A 20,450-nucleotide genomic window follows, 5' to 3' on the forward strand; every position below is an offset into this window, starting at 1 on the left:
CTCCAGGAAGTAGTTTGGGGACTAACCTGTGTACATCTTCTCTCCACATGGCTTCCATCACCGTTCCAGCAATCTTACCCTTGGCCGTCTTAAACCTCTAAAATGATTAGACTGAGAAACTCTAGCACCCTCCTAGTCTCCATTCCATTCTGTCTGTTGCCGTCCTAATCTCCTTTGTGTGAACCTAATGTCCCCAGCACTCCCAGCCTTCAGGGCAGGACCCGGATCCCAGGGAGCACGCCAGACCACGCGTTTCCCTTGTATAAAACGCCTAGCAGAACTGGAAACAAGCGGATCATGCTCATTAAATACGTGCTTGATTACTCTTTGAGAAAAGTTGCAAAACGTCTCATGGTACAGACTCTTAAATCACAGAGGGAAAAATCTAAAGGTGGCAAAAGGAGACTCCGTTTTCCAACCTGAAAGATGGACAGGGAGAGATTTCCATGGCATCTTGCAAATTCCTTCCTATCTGAGAGGTGTCATTCGGGGAACAAGATGTAGCTATTATATCCACAGACCACAATTTGCATTGGACATTCTCGTACGGAGGCTTTTTCTTTCTGCCTGACGTCTCCTCCTCTCTCCTCCGGCCTACAGCTTTACAAGAGCCTCGCCACTCAGAGGGCCCAGGCTGTGACCAAGGCCTTGAAGGGGAGGGCGGCTGCTTTGTGCTGCCTTTATTTTTGCTTTGTTTCAACGGAAACTCTGCATCTGAAAGTGAGGAATGGGGGTTCCGCGTGCCCTTGCGGTTGCAGATGCTGTCAGCACACAGAGTTTGCTTTGCCTCTTAGGAGGGGAACAGTCAGCATCTGGGCCAGAAGTGGGTGACAGACGCGGCTGGAAGACATTGCTCAGGCAGGCGAGGATGTGAAGGAATGTGTCAGTTGTTCGCCCTCCCCCGTAGCTTCTTCCCCAAATCTACCAGCTAATGCCCCGCTTTGTGTCCGTGTGTCATTAAAATGTAACCCATAACATAAAACGCCACCCCCAAAAGTCCCCAGGTGACTATGGGAGTCATAAAACCCTCTTTTGGAGGACTTGAATTTTAAGCTGTCTCCTCTCCTCATTGCAAAATATCCTGGAGAGGTGCAGGGGGGAGGCGGGGACCCCCACTCCGGGGGTCTTCATCTGCTGGGGAGATGATGGCAAAAGATTGGAGAGGAGCAATCTTGCCCCGGCCTAAAATACCCATGACAAAGCCTTTCGGCCGGCATTATGCAGCACTTAACCTTTTCCACTTGAAAAGCAGATTCCAAATTTATTTTTTGTCAAGCCGGGTCACAGCCCCAGAGCCCTAGCAGAGAGGAGCCGCGTGCGGCATTCATCCTTCCCGTGCTGGCAAATCTAAGCGGAGCTAAAGACAGACCCTACTCTGTCCCCTCTCCTCTGACCTTCACTTCTAAAAGCCACTTGCTTTCAAGGTGAGCAAGTCTCGTCTTGGAACCAATTAAATATACATACCACAGTGAGCGGAGTTTTCTTGAAAGCGTGTGCAAGGGGAGTACCAAGAAAGAAGAAGCATCTCAGAATGAATTATTGATCAAGATTTCTCTCATACACATACACACGAACAAGGGTCTGGCATCCCCAGCCTGGGGGAGATTGCATCTGGTGCGGTCTTCACGGGGTTAAGAAAGATAACCTCTTTGCTCTAAACTCTATTCATTTCGTGGATGGGAAACGCATTTACATCTCTGTGTATCTCCTTTTGTTTGGTTTTCCAAGAAAGCCTGAATCAGCAGATCTCAGAAGAAAGCTAACACATCTGACAGGCTTAGAGAAATGATGTGTGCCACGCGAAAAAATTAATTGAAAAAAAAAAAACACTTTTCACTTATAGAGCAGTTTTTATCCCAGTCTTTTTAAACAGGTTACGGGTATTAATTAAGTGTTGTCATGCATTGCTTGTTACCTTGGTTCTGTTGATGCAAGTGGAAACATCAGGTTTGATTACTGTTGGAGGTGGAAACTGAGGCAGTGTGCAAGGACAGACAAAATAGCCCCTGAGGGGGGCGCCTGGGTGGCTCAGTCGGTTAAGCGTCCCACTTCGGCTCACGTCATGATCTCACTGTCTGTGAGTTCGAGCCCCGCGTCGGGCTCTGTGCTGACAGCTCAGAGCCTGGAGCCCGTTTCAGATTCTGTGTCTCCCTCTCTCTCTGCCCCTCCCCTGTTCATGCTCTGTCTCCCTCTGTCTCAAAAATAAAATAAAATGTTAAAAAAAAAATTTTTTTTTAAATAGCCCCTGAGGAAGTGAAGGGAACGTCTATATGGACCACCATAATCTCATTCATCTCGTGAGAACATGGAGAGGAGAACCAGGTACAGGTCACAGGAATCCTGCCGGCCTCACTCCTATTGGTCGCCATTTTCTGCTAACCCCGTCAACTGAGCAGTCTTCTCACAGGTCAACTTAGTGGCCATTACCAAAGTATCCGTGATCGACGGGTGTGGAACCAGTTACCACAAGAGTATAAGCTGAAACAACACACATTACCGTCTCGTGTTCTGCGGGTCAGGAATCCAGGCATGACTCAGCTGGGTCCTCGACTCAAGGTCTCGAATGGCCACCTTCAAGGTGTCGGCCAGGGCCCTGTTCCCACCTGGACATCAGCTGAGGAAGGGTCTATGTGGTTTGGGCAGCATTCTGTCCCACGCAGCTATTTTGTGCTGGCAATTCCTAAAGGCCACCCACCATTCTTCATCACATGCCCTTCCCCAGCAAGGCCCACGTGGTCGCTGTTGGCAAGGAGAGCATCTAGGGGCGATATCGAGACCGAGTCTTATATAGGATGATGTCATTATATTACGTGCTTCGTGATTACAAAGGGGGCATCCCATCCTTTCGCCGTATTCCGTTGGTTAGCAGGAAGGTACAGGTCCCTCAAGCTGAGGAAACTGCACAAGGAAGGGTGTGGACGCCAGGAGGCAGGGGACTTGGGTGTCACGCTGGCGTCTGTCAGCCACACCCGGGAATCTGAAGCAGAAGCCCCTTCATGCCTGTAAGTTTTGTGGTAGGCTTTCGGTGGGGGAAAAGAATAGAAAGAAAGAAAGGTAAGGAGTTGGTCAGATTATTTGATATTATTATCTATCCGGCAGAAAACAGGAGGAACTCAGAAGAACACTGAATCCATACAAAACCAGGTGTTTAATAAAGACCTCAGGGAAACCCTAGGAGTTTAGCTCATTAATTGAGATATATAGGATTCACACACTCAACTAGCATCCGGAATGCTAAAATGGCCGCCTTCACATCCTCTTTGTTAGTTCAGGGGAAAAAAAAGGAAGGATAAATGAGGGAAGTTGAGTTCAATGCAATAAAGGTTTAATTGAGTGCCTACTCTTTGCTCACAATATCCTAAAAGCTAGGCACGAGACACAGGTTGCTTTTACACCGGGGCGATGTTTCTTCAGGTGTACTCCTCAGCTGGATCCAAACCACCTGCAGGGTGTGGGATGAAAGGAAAATTTCTGGGTGCCATCTCAGACCTACGGAGCCAACTCTCTGGTCGTAGAACCCAGAAATCTGCATTTGAACAAGAACCCTGGGGAATCTCCGTCACAGTGAGGTTTGAGGCAGGTGGACGCACGTTGCAAACTTGAACGTGCCTGTGGCTCAGCCGAAGTCTGGTTAGCATGCAGATTCCAATTCAGTAAGTCTAAAGCAGGGCCCGAGGTGCCGCGATTCTAACAAGCGCCCAGATGACGTCATTGTTGCTGATCCTGCGAGCACGCTTGGAATAGCAAAAGTAGAAGATAAGAAAGACTGAAAGAACCAAATGGCAAAATTCTCCCCCTCTCCAAAGTGGCTGTGAATTATGGGGATTTTAAGCAATTAAATATTTTAAGTGAAAAATCTCTAAAAACTTCCCAGAGCCAGATGGGGATTGCCTTTTTCTGTGCACACGGCATATTGTGAATTTGGGAGGAAAGTGATATTTAGGCTCGTGGGAGTGGGAAGGACTTGGGTCCGAAGTGTGCCTGGTGCCCAGGGGTGAAATTGTGACTTCAGCGGGTGTACGGTTAGAGCAATAAGGGCACACGGAGGACACGGCAAGGTTCAGGAGAGTGGCTGGGAAGGCTGGAGTGTGGTCAGCGCTGGCTAGAACAGTCTCAACATCCCCCCACCACCACCAAAACCCCCCACCTCCGCTCTAGCCGGACCCAGGGGAGAGATGAAGCATGGGGCGCATGGCTATGGAATCAGCCAGAGGGAGGTGAAAATCAAAGATGAACAGGAGACAGGAGTTTATAACAGTTATGGATCAGAATTAACTGAGAGTGCTAACCGAATGCACAGAAGAGAATGGAGAGTAGGGTTTCCCGGAAGAAGCCAGAAGGCAGCAGACAGTTGGCAGAGTGGATGGCCACGAGTATCCTGCCACTAGAAACTCAGGTTTGATTTTGGCTTACATTCTAACATCATGCTTCCGGTTCATGGAGTGACTTCTGGTGACTTTTCATTCTATCCTCTTCCATAGCCACGGCAATCACAGCTAAAAATATTAAGACCTTTCTTTGAGCCCTATTATCTCATTTAATCTTAGTGGTCACCTTATGAGGTAATTACCATCATCATTCCCATTTTACAGATGAAGAAACTAAGTTTCAGAGAAATAAGTAATTTTCCCAAGAGGCCACATCTGGGATCTAAACCCAGGCAGCTTAACTCTAACCTAATACATGGCATGAGTACAGATCAGCAGATTGAACTAAGTCTCGGAGCTCACATTTCACTGGAATGGCCTATGACAGACCTGGTGGTTCTCTGAATTGTATGTAGTTTCTGACCCAGATATTTAGCATCTAAGCCAGCTACATGTGCCAACAAACTCTACGAGACAGCTTGAAAAAAAAGTCACAACCTATGGACAAGTTGTGACAGGGGAAAAAAAATCTATTTGACGTCCATGGCAATGGGAACGAAGAGCAAATTCAAGGTCTCCTCCCACTATGTGGACTCAGACCCAGCAGTACATGAGGATGCTCCGTTCAGCTTGAAGACCTCAAGGCATAAGAAATAATTGACTCTTTGTGAGTGCAGGGATTTGTTTCAGCACAGATCCAGAATGCAACCTTTCCTGATCGAGTTGAACAGGAAAGGATTTAAATTGAGGTCCTGAACTCAAAGGAGAACACATTAATCATGCTCATTGCTAGAGTCAGAAACAAATTCATTTTTCCTGTAAGGAGTGTTATCAAGCAGGAAATCAAGTCCACAGGTTAGGGAGGTGGTGAGGGGCCTGGGGACAATGACAGAGGTGCGGGGACAGACACCAGAGTAAGTGCATCTCCAGACTCTATATAACTTCACACACACACACACACACACACACACACACACACACAGAGTCTCCATGTGCCAAAGACTATGTGCAACCTTTTGGCTTATATAACGGACAACCCAGAGTGTAATAGATGCTCCAAAATTTGAGAACTTCAACTTGTCCAGAGTCAAAATGTTCATTCATTCATTCATTCATTCAACAAATATTTACTGAATGCCTACCAAACTCCAAGCCTAACAGGATTAGCAGGGAACCAAATATTAACCTGCCTTTCTTAATTTTATTTACAGATATAGAAAATAATCAAGGACCTGATAACAATAGATAAACAAATAGCTAAACAAGACAATTCTATTTCTTTTTTTTAGAGAGAGAGAGTGCAAAAGCAGGGGTGAGAGGCAGATGGAGGGAGAGAGAGAATCTTAAGCAGGCTCCTCGATCGGCATGGAGCCCAACGTGAGACTCGATCCCGTGACCCTAGGATCATGACGTGAGCCAAAATCAAGAGTCGGACATTCTACTGACTGAGCCACGCAGGCGCCCCTAAACAAGACAATTCCAGATGGGCACAAATGTTATGAAGGGCCCACACAAGATGATCTGATAGAAAGAGGCCCAAGATGGGACTATTTTGGACCTGGTTGCCAGGGAAGATTTCTATTGTGAGGTGACATTGGATCTGAGACCTAAAGGGTGAATAGGAAACCCTGTAACAGGCAAGAGCAAGAACAAGGGCCTCTGAAACCAGAGCAAGTTTGGCCTGTGCAAAGACCCAACAGGAGGCCACCGTGCTTGGTGCGTAATGGGAAGAGCGTGTGGGAAGAGAAATGGGAGAGAGGAAGCCAGGGCGGGGCCACATGGTGCAGGGTTTGAAGCACCACGCTAAGCAGGTAGGTTTCATTTAAGAGTAAGCGAAGCTTTTTAAGCAGGGGAGTGATCTGATTTCCCTTATGAAAAAGATCACTTCGCTGCAGTGTGGAGAATGGATCGCCGGGGTTCCAGAGGGCTGTAGAAAGACCAACTAGAAAATTACTGCAGTTGTCCAACCGGGGAAATGATATTGATGTGGATTCAGGAGGGCACGGGGTGCGGGGGGTGCTGGAAAAAAGCAGGTGGATTTAAGAGCTATGCTGGAGGTAGAACTGACAGGACCCACCCATGATCAGGTGTGGGGAGGAGCAGTGCCCTAAGATGACAACTTTTCTGTACTTGAAGCTTGTTTCTGTGAATTGGGCTCAGCTTCGTGTAACAGAGATGCCCCGTGTATGAAGCACAGTTCACCAGTCTGAGTTTCTCCTGCGCTTCTCTCATGCTGAGGACCTCGGGGGGGGGGGGGGGAGGAGAGAGAACCCAGAGCCTGGATGGCCCCTCTCCTGGACCTGCGGCCTCTTGGCACAATCAGCTTCTGGAGTAGCTTAGAGAACAGCACATAGAGGAAGCCAACGCAAAGTGGGGGGCACAGAATGTGGGACGATGGCCTGCCAGCCATTTTAGATTTACTTTATCCCATGGGTGAGGGATGGGCCATGAGATCAGGATGAGCACACAGTGTGTGTGTGTGTGTGTGTGTGTGTGTGTGTGTGTGTGAAGAAAAGCTGGGGTTAGACTGGGAAAGACATGGAAAGCAGAGGCAGGTTGGCCACGGTCTTTAGATAGAAAGGATGTTCCTTACCTGCCTTGAATTAACAGAAAGAAAAAATAGCTACATCTGAATCCTAGATGTCTAAACTGATCTCTGATTTGCAGCGAAAAGAGAAGGGTGGGTGGTAGAAATTTAACTGAAACAGGATTCAGTAACTTGGGTTCCCTCAGTACCCAGTGCCTCCAAGTGCCCTGTCCAAGCAGGACCTCCCACTGGAGCCTGGCACGCAGAGGCCAGGCTGCAGGCTCATAGGGGCCAGGTCGTAGGGCGAAAGAATCCTTGGAAATATTGTCCTTTGAGTCCCCATCAAAGCCAATTAGTCATAAATAGAAGGGCACGTAGGTCTCTAAAAGCTTTTCTTTAAAACAAATATAAGCCCGGGAGCACCTGGGTGGCTCAGTCGGTTGGGCATCTGACTCCGGCTCAGGTCACGATCTCACAGCTCGTGGGTTCAAGCCCCGCATCAGGCTCTGTGCTGACAGCTCGGAGCCTGGAGCCTGCTTCGGTTTCTGTGTCTCCTTCACTCTCTGCCCCTCTGCCACTCATGTTCTCTCACTCTCTCTCTCTCTCAAAAATAAATAAACATTAAAAAAATACACACACACACACACACACACACACACACACACACACACATATATATATATATAAACCCAGATCTGGGCCTGCCTTGGAGAATCAGGGGAAATGAAGCAGACTCCTAGGTGGAGGGAAAGCAGGATTGTGGAAGACAGAACAGGAGGGCGTGTTTTGCTTGGCGCGTTTGAAAAGGGAGAGAGCCAGCAAGGAGAGGAGCTTCTCCTATCCCTTAAGGGGGCTCCCTTCCCTCCAAGTATTTAACATCTCCTTGTTTGGACACTTTTCTTAACCCCTTGGACCCCTGTTGCTTAATAAGTAGAAAACATATATTAAAACCTCAACTGCCTAGAGACAGAGTCTGGAGCAAGCGATCGCTTAAGGTCATTTCAAAATTTTGGGCCTGTGGTTCTAGATAGGAGACAGTTTCATGCAGGGTTGAAGTGCAGATTATAATACAGTGTTTATAAGGATTGAATGAGTTAATAGAAGTAAATCGCTCAGAACAGTGCCTGGCACATGGTTATGACTCCATAAATATTAGATGTGTTTTCTCTGAAAACCAGTCTTCGGTACCAATCACTCTGTTATTCTGGCTCCAAAGAATTCAACACAAGGATCCTTAGGCTACCAGAATGATCCAGAGTCAACTTCTCTGTTCTCCTGCTTCCATGGAAACTTGGTCTAAACTATTCCAGGGAGATGGGAGTTTGTGTCACATAATATCATTTGGGGAAGCACCCTGAGATGTCTGGTTTCCATGGTTACCATCACATCTGGTGGGCTTGGATGTGACCAGGAAGTCCCCTTTGACTAAGAAAATTTGTGGATGCCACAGCCACCACCGTAAATGAGGCCAACCTCAAAAAAAAAAAAAAAAAAAAAAAAAAATCAGGCATTTGGGCAAAAGATCAGTAAAGGGCTGTTTTCAAACATCAGAAAAAGACCCAAAGAGCCAATTCAAGCTCTTGTCCCCTGATTAGTGTTCCAGGGACTCATGAAGCAGAATAATCTCTTCCCAAACTTGTTTTATTAGTAAGGCCAAAGCTTCATTAATTAACCATCAGTCTCATTAAAAAAAAAAAGAGAGAGACATGACTTCACAAAGCACTGGGGACCCACGGTTTGCAGAGCCAGGAGCAGAGGCTGTCGGGAGAGGCAGAAAGAGAACTTTGTGACCCGGCTTGGGGAGTTAATGCACATCCGGAAGTTCTCCCTCCCCTGGTCCAATGTTGAATGTTTCTCCAAACTATGAATAATAAATGGCATGTGGGTGGTTCCATTTTCTAACAAACTCAGACACCTTCAGGAGCAACTGCCATAATATTCCTTCCAGAAGAAAGAAGCATCGCAAATGCCTTTCCTTATTTAATGGAAGAGAAAGCTGTGGTCCAGAGAAGGAGAACTTGTCAAGAGAGCAAAGCAGGAGAAAGACTCGAAATAGAGCTTCACTGCTCCACTCCCCGCTACTCAGGCAGCCTCATACCTGATATTTTAAGCAAGGGATAAAAGATGGCTTCCCCTAGACTCTTTTGGTTAAACTCCTTGCCTGACTCAAAGGAGTGACAATGTCTTGGAAAGAATAGGGAAACCATTGCCTAATGGTCTTGCTGCCTCTGGTCCCTTCCTCTAAAATTCAATACTGTTGCCAGGGTGATGTTTCTAAAACTTAAATCTGCTTATGTCATGCCCCTGGCTAAATCCTTAAATGGCTCCCCATTGACTTTAGGATAAAATCCAAAGGCCTTTCATTAACTGGCTCCTGCCTTCTTCACCGGTTCCCACCGCCCCCCCCACACACACACACAACATCCTTTCCATCCATCAGAAGTTTCCATTGGCCCCCAGCAGCCATCCTCTCTCTCTCTTTCTTTTCTCTTTTCATCTCTGCTCTGAATGTGTTGTTCATTGCCTGTTCATGCTGTTCAGCTTCTCAACTCCGGTTCCTTCAGAGCCAGGGATCATCTCCTCCAGGATGCCTTTCCTCACCTTCAGGCTCAGGGAGTTTCCTTTGTCCGCGCTTTTGCAGGACCCCGAGGAGACTGCTTAGCCAGGATATTTCACCACCTTTGGAGGGCTCCCTTTGCCAGCCGGCCTGTGAGCTCCCCCTAGGGCAGAGGCTGGCGTGTTCATGCCGTATCTCCAGCCCTGGGTACAGTGCCTGACACATGATAGACACCTCATCGATAGTAAAGAAGCATCTCTCTGCCTCACCTAAAGTAGTCGCCTATCCTCTAGTAGTATTATATATAGCTATTTGCATGGCTATTTAATTACAACCTAGAAAAAATGGCGGGGGGGGGGGGGGGGCGCAGAATCAGTCATTACTCAGAAATTGATTATCACCTGCTTTATTAGAGAAATAGAGTGTCATCAATAACCCAAAACAACAGAGGATCCAGAAGTCATGTCTAGCTGGGTTAGGGGCACATGACATTGTGGCATAGGGGTGTGTGTATGTGTGTGTGTGTAGGGAAAGGGCATGTGCAATTATGTGTGAAGTTTACTTTTATACTTCGACCTTTGTTTTTGTTGATAGTGTATATATGCCTGTTCCCTGGGAACATACTCACTAACACAGAGTGAAGGGGAGAAAATGGCAAGAAGTTGGAAGAAGGGAGTCAAGTATTGCAAATTGCCCAAAGACACACACTCCTCCCAGTGCAAACCCATAGTAATAACCCAGGAACTTAGCAACGAACTATCAGTGTTAGTGATCTCTTTATCACAGCAACCCCTTACATTTATGTTGCACGCCAGCGTTTACAAAGCACTTTCCATTACCTTGTACCGATCTACTCCCCATCCCACGCCCCAACACCGCGCTAAAGGAAACCATCTGCTTTCTTTTATATACATTTCTAAAAAGCATATTTGTGTTTTAGTCTTTAGCCATATAAAATGGGCATCGCGCTACATAAAGCGTTTGTGCCTTACTTCAAAAAACTTGATATTCTTCTACTAAGTTTCATCCCTATTATTGCCCAGAGGGGTGGTTTATTCCCCTTGTCTGCTAGATATTATTCCTGACGTGACCCACTTCACCACAGTTTTATTCACCCACTTCTCCGTCAGCGGGTACTTGAGTTATTTGCATTTTTGCTACCGAACAGGGCTGCTATGAATATTCTCATACATATATCCTAGCATCCATATACAGAAGTATCTCTTGGGTATTTATACAGCAGTGCAGTTGCAAAGCGATAGAGAAAGTGAATGTTTAACATTACAGACTAATGTCAGTTTTATAAGATAGGGCCATGCAGAGTCACAAGTTTGCCAACAGAGCACAGGAGCACCAATCACTCTGTATCCCCTCCAACAACAGGGTTAACCTACGTGATAAATACTGATCAAGCAAGAGTCTCAAACTAGCCCCCCTGGAACCAAGTCAGGCTGCTTGTCTCGCGAAGTATGTCTCTGGTTGTCTTTATTTTTTTCGTTTTAATTTGAAAGCCTTCGGATGGACACTGTTGAATATTATAGACCCCACTCTTTGAGCATGTGAGTTTGAGATCCCTGAGATGGATAAAGCCTAAGAATTTAGACTTATGGAATAATAGTGAGTCCAAGGAAATGTGCTTTCCAAAAGAGAACAGGAAAGGGGCGCCTGGGCGGCTCAGTCGATTGAGCGTCCCACTTCGGCTCAGGTCGTGATCTCATGGTTCACAGGTTCGAGCCCCGCGTCGGGCTCCGTGCAGACAGCTCGGAGTCTGGAGCCCGCTTCGGATTCTGCGCCTCCCTCTCTCTCTGCGCCTCCCCCACTCACGCTCTGTCTCTCTCTCTCCTTCAAACACAAACATTAAAAAAAAAAATTAGAAGAGAACAGGAAGAAGTGGGGGAGAGCTGGGATCCAAATTTATGGCTGAACAATTGAATCCAAACCCATGCACAGGGCACCGTAGCACTCTGCCTCCCAAATCACACGGTGTCCGTCTCAGTTGGTGCACTAACCAGGTTTATGGGAAGCACCTACATTTCGTCCCCAGTGGCCCTGCAAGGTGGCTACAGCACTTGTTCTTGCGGTTTTTGTAGAAAAGGAAATTGAGGTCTAGAGAAATTAAGGGGCTAGGCCAAGATCACCTGGAGAATATGAGAAGGCACCCAGACATGAGCGTGTTCTCACGCTAATGCCGACTTCTTTTTCCACGCTGACTGACCTTGAGTTCCTATCAAAGGCCCGGAGAGAAGTCATTGCAAACTGATATAATTTCCTCTTCCCGGATAGAACCACAGGTCTCCTTGCCACCAGGCGCAGAAGCTGATAGTCTCAGAAGGAGCAAGTGTGGGAAAGGAGAGAATGATTTTACCTATCCTGATCTAGAAACTGAATATCGCCACAGATGTTGGGCTGCACTTTGAGTATAATCATCATTTTTGGAAACCTACTAAAACAAGAGACACATGCCAGAGCTTAGAAATGCACTAATCCTTCTGGAAAGGCGAAAAACATTAGGAAAGCTGTCATCCAAAGAACCAGAGAACCGTAACATCCTTTCTAGAAACAGTGACAGAGAACAGGAACCCCCTCCTTTAAGTTTTAATGTGATGTCTTTCTTTTCAAAGTAGGTTTGGAAGGTTGCAAGAATATGCTGATCCCCTTTTAAGAATAAATTAAACTTTGAATTCTTCGAGTCCGGGTCTATTTCCCTGCATGCTAGATCCTGGTAAAGGCTACCTTGTAGAGACCAGGAGAACCCTCCAACTTCAGGATAATCCCCAAGAGAAGCCGTCACTGGATCGTCTACCAACAGCAATTCTGACTCCATATCTGTTGAGAGAGAGAACACATGTTCTTGAAAGACTCAGATGTCATTACCATGAGCTGCTCTAAGCTTTGCTAGAAGTCCAGGGGGCCTCTGCCGTGGACCAACCCCCCACCAACTCTGGGGAGGGTTTGGGATTTAATGATTCTAAGACTACCGAGTAATTGTATCCCCTCGAAAGGCTTCCCTACAGACTGCAGCCCTTTCCCTAAAGTATATGAAGGAGAGAGATCTCCACGCAAGTGTTCTCCAGCTGTCTGAATTTGTTTCATACCCATGGACACAGAGGATGAACTGATGACCCCCAGCAGTAGCGTCCTGCCTCTTATCTTTCTCTCTCTTACCCGGCAATAACAGCAACCTCTTGTGTCGTCTCAGAATCCACAAGTTCAAACCAACATCTCTATCTCCTATGACCATCAGATCACCAGACGTGACTGCCTCTGTTTTCCTCTCCAGAGAAACCATAGGTTACTCTGGCCCCAACACAGCGGCGGAGAAAAGGGGGAGGGGGGAAGGATTATCATTTCCCACTGCCAGGCAATTTTAGCATCCCCACTCCTCCTGCCCCCCTCCCTCCCATTGAAGTTAAACAAAGCCAACCATTCCATCCTGATCTGTCCCTTTCTCCTGCACTATATAAAGCTAGCCACAGATGGCATGCACGGATTCATGCTCCAAAACTCCCCAGTGCCCACTCTCTTCCATCAAGCTGGTTCCTAAATCTGTGGATGCAGCAGACTTCAGAAGAGGAAGCAGTGTGATCACGCAGCATGAGCCTTGGCACAATGGAGTCTGGACCGTGCCAGGGCCATGATGCCCGAGTCTCACCCACTCTGATGCAGCACTCAGAATGGCATCTGGTTGCCCCACTGTCCACGTGATGGGATCCTCGCGCTAAAAGCCAAGTTTCTCTCTTTAGTGTACTCTGGGTAGTAGGTAAAGAAATTCATGACAAAGTAGGGAGAAAGGAAAAATGGAAATGATCAAGGAAAAGTTGTTGAGGGACCTAGAGGAAAGAAAACCTTGAACATTTCCTTTCCTTCTCTGCTCATTCATTTTCCTGCATATGGCTTGCAGAGGGGGTCTTGGGGAGGGCCAGTCATGGAAGCAAAATAAAGCTTTTGGGGGGTCGTTTCTTCCCTGGGGACTTTTGTGCTGCCCCCAGTAGTCCCATCTCCAATTAACCTAAATTCCATCCCAATGCACTTAACCATAACTCATCTGTTGATATGTATTATGTTTCTTTTTTTTAATATTTATTCCTGAAAAAGAGAAAGAGACAGAGCATGAGTGGGGGAGGGTCAGAGAGAGAGAGAGGGAGGCACAGAATCTGAAGCAGGCTCCAGTCTCTGAGCTGTCAGCACAGAGCCAGATGCGGGGCTCGAACTCATGGACCTGAGCCGAAATCAGACGCTTGACCAACTGAGCCACCCAGGCACCCTGATATTTATTATGCTCAAACACTGTGTAAAATGATTTATTCTCATTTCTTCATTTCATTTTCAGGCAAAACTGGAAGCTGGTATTATTCTCCCCTATTTTTCAGAAGAGAAAACAGAGATGTTAAAGAAGTTGCCAAGGTCACACAGCTCTTAAATGATGGAACCAAGATTCTAATCCAGTTCTATCAGGTTTCAAAGATTGTTTTTCCCTAAAGGATCTCATCAGCCCAAACCAGCTGTCATAACAGAACAAAAAGGCATTACCTAAAGCTTTCTATCTGAGAGATATTTACATTTTAATAGCCTGTCTCTTAACGAGGTTTCAATGAGCAAAGAAATGAATTGCTTGTAATGCTATTTGGGGCACTGTAATAGGTCATAGAGGAAATACACGGGATCAGGGTGTCTCAGATAATACCGTGTAGACTGTGGTCTATCTCGACTCCATCTAATGAAGCCAGGCCCATCTGAAGGAAGATTGAAACCACTGTTTTGCATCTATTCCAATAGAAACTGTACTTACTAGGTGTTATAAGCAAGAGAAGATTTGTCTGGATATAGGAAAGCCCTCCAAGAGCGGAAGCCTATGGAAGGTTGGTAGACGACTATAATACACATAAATACACACACACACACACACACACACACACACACACACAGCTCTCACCCCCCAGCCTGGGATGGATTCTGTCCTACCTAATCATAGACATGAACAAGGTGGTTTCCCAGAAAAACTCTGGGCCTCAACTTGGAACCATTAACTTTGACTTAGAGGATTATTCCATTTCATTTCCCAGAATTTCCTAAAGATACGCCTGCAGTTGGCATTTTCTGCCCTTGAAACAACATTAGATAAGAAAAGCAAGAGGCTTCCAACATTCTTTGAAAAGACAAACATTTTTCCAGACTTGGGTCAAGAATGAGCTGTCCAGCCGACAACGCTTGGGGATTCAGTTTCCCCCCAGACTTTCAAATCCTTCAACCCAACTTTGATTTTCTGTCCTCCTGGACCAGCCCTAATAGGAAACTATCTTCTGACAGGCTACCAAACACAACTCCTTGAAAGCAAACGGCAGATCCAAAGGCCTTGATTGGTCTTTGTCTCTTCCCTCTTGCTGTACAGAGAGAGCTCATCTCCGGCAGAGGAAGACACAAGTGGCGTTGACCTGCCCCACTGCTGTGGCTGGCCGAGGCTGGTTGCCAGTTCCCTCCTCTGGTGCTTGATCTCTCCTCCCCTCCGCTTCCAGGGTGACTGCCCTACCTGAAAGGGAGAGGAGAGAAGGGAACAGCTGAGGAGGAAAGACAACACCAGTAACGTTCCATGGACAGGGACCCTGCCAGATGCGGATCAATAATGAAAAGAAATCTAAATGGGGCGTCAACACATCCATTCCAGAGATATGAATGCGAGGGAACTACATGGGTGTGTGTTTAGCTATCCCAGGGTTACCTTTCCATTCCTCTTCATCATTTTAGCCCAGTCAGGAGGCCCTGAATGTTCCAGTTCCATCCTATCAACAAAGATATACATTTCTTGACAAATGCTTTCATCATTAGCTATTGGTCACCCAAGGTATACGTTTGTCCTAGGGACAAAGGATGCTCAAAGTAAAAGTCAACATTCCTATTGTAGTTTCCTAGAAGCTGTGTACCAATGTGCCCCTTCCCCAGCCTCTCTGACCTTATTTCTTACTGATTTGCCCTCTTGGGTCCCCACTCACTCCCTTCTAACCCAAATGGTCTACTTACCAGATCTCCCACTTAGGTCTTTGTCCTGATTATTTTTTTCTGACCCAACCAATATTTTCCTGGAAATCTCCTTGGCTCACTCCCTTGCTACATCAAGTCATTGCACAAACACCACCATGAAAAGAAACTTCCCCTTTCCCTAAGTTTCCTAATGCAAACTTTATCTACCCGCATCCGGTCCCCACCTCCACACTCTACCCCGACCCCCTTTCCCCTGCACTGTCTTGTCTTCTCCCACAGCACTGGTCGTTTTATAATCTACTGCATACTTTAGTTGTTTATTATGTTTATCGTTTACTTGCCTTTCTCTTCATACCCTGCTGGAATGTTAACTTATGACAGCTGGGATTTCTGAGTTCCTTCATCATCGATGTATCCCAAATGTCTAGGATGATGTCTTCCGCATAATAGATGCTCAAGAAATGTGGGCTGAATTACTGCTGAGTGGAAGCATGTACTGTTAGTGGAGAGACTTCAAATACTCTCTAGGACTAGATCGACCTCCGCCTGCATTCCAGGTAGCCGGTGCAGTGGCTCCAAAGGAGAGCAAGCCCCCCGTGCTTCCTGTGCGCCTTACAGCCCGAATCCCTTGCCCCCCTCGTATCTATTTTCCTTTGTATATTTCACACTCTGCAGCCAAACTTGAAATGAATCTTCCCACCTCTTAACCTTCTGATGCATTTTCCATTGGAGGCTTCGGGTACCATAAAGCCTCAATCCGCTTCTCTACTTGCCTGCAATTCAGACTTTTGGCCCCACTCTGTGGCTCTGGTCTCCTGGGGTCGCGCCCCTCCCGGTTCTGCTCGGATGCTGGACCCCTCTGGCCGGCAACAGCCCCCCGCCGGCACCCTTGTCGGCTCAGAAGGTACACCGGGACCCCAAGCAACAACACTCCCGGATGTGTCTTCATTCCCTGTGACCGGACAAACCTGAACACATTTAAGTCAGTAGCAGCGAGCTCTCAGCTTCATCAGGAAACACGTTTAATAAGGAGTATGACGCACAACTACGCCTCTTCGTGTCCTGAATGTCAGAACGAGCCTGGAATTTGTACATCAATATGACAAGCACAAAACATGTAAAAACCTCAAGCCACAATGATGACAAACCATCCCCAGATTGGACATGTGTTTTACAGAAAATGTCTCCTGGTCTAACTCCATCTGACAGCAAAAATCATTTGATACTTTAGATTTCAACAGCCCCTCAATCTCCAAGCGGGGCAACCATTTTTAAACCGTCAACGGCCACACTGCCAACTTCATAGCATGGAAACTCTGAGCGCCCCGGACCGAGGCGAGGCTGATGCGTTTACGTGGTACACGCCACAGGCCCGTTAACGCCTGTGACACTTCAGCATCCCCATTAATCACAAACCCCTCCCAGTGGAACTCGCCATTCCCCACTCAGCAGGACCCGCCTGCCTTAAACTTAAACCGGTTTTACTCTTTGCCCTCCCTTCCCGCAATATAAAACTGATGCCTACCATGCACATCTCACTTTATAGGTTCCAGAGTACCTTTACATCCGTACCTTAATTTTACCCCCACGTCAGCACTATAGAGTGGGTATTATGGTCCACGTGCTGGCAAAGCAGTAACTGAAGTTCTGAAGATATAAGGAACCGGTACAAGGCTCACAGCTGGGACGCGGTGAGTTCCGTTCGAACCCAGGCCCTCGACGACGCAACCAGGGCTCAGCCTTCCCACCTCGGCTGCCTGACTTGGTCACTCAGCACTCAGCGCTTTCCGGCTCCCCAGTTAATGCTTCTGCAGATAGACTCTTCTCCAAGCTACCAACATGCTTTTCTTCATCCTAACTGCGCACCATGCTGCCCCATTTTCGGACATGCAATGCATCTATGTTGGTTCTGACTCCAAACAAATGTTCCAAGTTCCGTCTCCCTCCCTCCTTTACGCTCTGGATCCACACCTTGACTATTGCCCTTACTCTACAGCTCCACGGTTAGCTGTCGGCGCCTTTCTCTCCCCCTAAGTTCTCCTCCGGGACAGGGGTTGCATCTCACGCCGTCCTATTACCCCAGATTTTAGCACCGTGCCTAATACGAAAATTCTCAGAGAAGGTATGTAATTTTTGAGACGTTGAATGAATGGTAATTGTGCCCAAGAGATGAGGGGGCGTCCTTCGGAGCCCACCTCCTGGCACACTTGTGCTCTATCACGGCCACAAAGACCCCTCCAGAGCCCGTGAGGAAGAGACATGCTGTGTAATCACAGCCCATTCCAGCACTGAAAGTCCCAGGGACCCTCAGGACTGCTGTTCCAAGAGTCTCTGGGGAAACTCAACTCAGAGATGAGTTGATAGGGACAGAGACACAGGAATGGAAGGGAAAAGATCTACCAAGAGAACAGAGGGGGAGGGGGGTGCCAGAAGGAGCTTCGGTTATGTCTCCAGTCTTTACGTTGATGTGGCAGGTCCCGAGAAGTCTCTGTTTGTGATAAGAGTGACCAGACTCGGGGCGCCTGGGTGGCGCAGTCGGTTGAGCGTCCGACTTCAGCCAGGTCACGATCTCACGGTCCGTGAGTTCGAGCCCCGCGTCGGGCTCTGGGCTGATGGCTCAGAGCCTGGAGCCTGTTTCCAATTCTGTGTCTCCCTCTTTCTCTGTCCCTCCCCCGTTCATGCTCTGTCTCTCTCTGTCCCAAAAATAAATAAACGTTGAAAAAAAAATTTAAAAAAAAAAAAAAAAAAAAAAAAAAAAAAGAGTGACCAGACTCTGGGGCCCCTAGGAGGAAAGCAACAGCCGAGCTGAGAAAAAGCTTATGCTTAAATCTAGAATTGTTTGAACAAGCAAAACCCCAGGATCCCTGAAAAGTGGACCAGTTAGAGTTGGTTCTAACTCCAGAAAGCCTTGTCCCAAATTCTTCGTCCAATTGGGGTCTCTGTCCTACGTGTACACACATGTGCGTAGAACCATCTCCTAGAACCAAACTCAAAGATCTATCACAAAAGGGGCACCTGGGTGACTCAGTCAGTTGGATGTCCATCTGACTCTTGATTTCTGCTCAGGTCATGATCTCAGGGTCATGGGAGCGAACTTTGCGTCAGGCTCTGCACTGAGTATGGAGTCTACTTAAGATTCTCTCTCTCTCTCTCTCTCTGTCTCTCTCTCTCCCTCTCCATTTGCCCCTTTCCCCTGTGTGTGCTCTCTCTCTCTCTCTCTCAAATTAAAAAAAGAAAAAAAAAGATTTGTTTTGGGGTGCCTGGGTGGCTCAGTCAGTTAAGCATCCAATTCTTGAATTCAGTTCAAGTCATGTTCTCATGGTTGTGAGATCTGGCCCTGCACTGGGTGTGGATCCTGCTTAATAGCTCTCTCTCTCTCTCTCTCTCTCTCTCTCTGTTAAAAAAATATATACCTATCACATTGACATGAAATGGAACTTTCTCAGCTCTCTGTACAAATCAGTTAAATTCAACGAATTCAACTAATGTGTTAGGGCCTCCTGTGTGTCCAGCAACATTCAGGACATACAACCTAAGCAGATATGGCTCCTGCCCTGACGGGGCTCTCAGTCAAATAAAACCATATAAAACCATAAAAAAAAAATTAGAGAAGCTATAACAAGTAATAGAAATGCTGTGGGATTAAGGGAAGGGAGAAATTAATTCCACCCAAAGAGAATGAGAGTTAAGCTGGGCCTGGAAGGATGGCATGGGGGGTAGTTACTTAGGGGTTCAATGCAGAACCCCTGTCCCTCTCATGGGCAGGGGGTTCTCATGACGTCCATTCCGGAAAGGAACTCAAACAGCACCATGGTCTCCCAAGAACAGTAAAAGTCAACCAGAAAGCCAAAAAGCAAAGACCATGGGTTCAGGGTCCTCCCCACTTTGGAACTGGGGAAGAGGCTGGTCCACTAAAGCACGCTGACTCACGCAGAAGGGGTGAGGACTCGAGATAGTAAACGCAAGGATGACCACGACAGCTGTAGAACAGAACCCGGGTTAAATCACTCGGTAGCACCTTGTTAATTTTTCTTACCGTCTCAGACTCCTTCGTATTTGCTCCCACACCAGCCCTGCTCCCAGTCTTGGTATCAGGGATAAGCACAGGAACTTCAATAGGAAATCATGGAGGGCGGAAGATTCTAAGAGAATAGGAGCATTCTGGACAGCTTGGGGGATGGAGAAGACTTTCACACTGCTCCCCAGGGAGCAAGTTAGTGAGCGTGGTGGGAAGCCGTGTTGCCAGAGTATGTGGGAATCAGAGCCTCCGGGGCCATGAACGCCAAGCCAAGGAGTTTTAAGTGGAAGATGCCTGCAAAGTGGACCATTGAAGGTTTCTGAGGAATGAACTGACCCAGTCCTGTGTCTGCTGGCTTTCCTAAGACCCATGTCCTTACCTCAGGAAATAACCACTTGCCCAGACAATGGTGTTAATTCTATCCCTAAAAGATGGAGACGGCCTTTGCCGCCTCTGTGGTCTATGCTCCGTGTGGGTGCCTGGAACCTGGTCTTTGTACAGGTATCTCTCGGCCTTCAATGCCAAGTACTCAACTAGACACTGAACACTGACCGGTGAGCCCCGGGTGTGCACTGATGGGACTGTGTGAGGCCTCGGTGAGGGACCAACAGGCCTGTCTGTGCAGACCCTTTTGCCAACAGTATCCAGGTCCCCAGATGGCTCAGGCCAAGCAAATCTGGTACATCTCCTCTCATGTGTGGCACGTATTTTCCATCTTTGCTGAATGCCCCCCAAGAAGAAAGTGTCGCTTCTTCAGTCAGATGCAGTGATTTTCGTTAAAAATTTATGGTATTAACCAAACCACGGGGAAGAGTTCGCTCAGCCAAGCCTTTTCCTTCGTCCAGCCCAAATCGTAACATATGTTACCTAGTGGGGGGTTATGAGCAACCCATCCTTGGCATGGAAGGGCGCTCCAGGAAAAGCAAGCAAAACCCTAATCATTAGAGGCCAGAATGGAGAGTGGTGTGGTCAGTCTTGCTTTTTTGAAGAAAGAAGTGGAACTGA

The 20,450-nt window shown here is 47.3% G+C and overlaps 1 long non-coding RNA gene across 1 annotated transcript; it reads left to right on the forward strand.

The window, feature by feature from the left end:
• Positions 1-5,999: 5,999 nt before the first annotated feature.
• Positions 6,000-17,516, forward strand: LOC122212349. The gene is made up of 3 exons (XR_006199109.1): positions 6,000-6,178; positions 13,782-14,310; positions 14,841-17,516. It is a non-coding gene; the product is annotated as an uncharacterized LOC122212349 (long non-coding RNA).
• The last annotated feature ends 2,934 nt before the right edge of the window (positions 17,517-20,450 follow it).

Source organism: Panthera leo, chromosome F3 (assembly GCF_018350215.1).
Source record: "Panthera leo isolate Ple1 chromosome F3, P.leo_Ple1_pat1.1, whole genome shotgun sequence".
In the NCBI taxonomy this organism is placed as follows: domain Eukaryota; kingdom Metazoa; phylum Chordata; class Mammalia; order Carnivora; family Felidae; genus Panthera; species Panthera leo.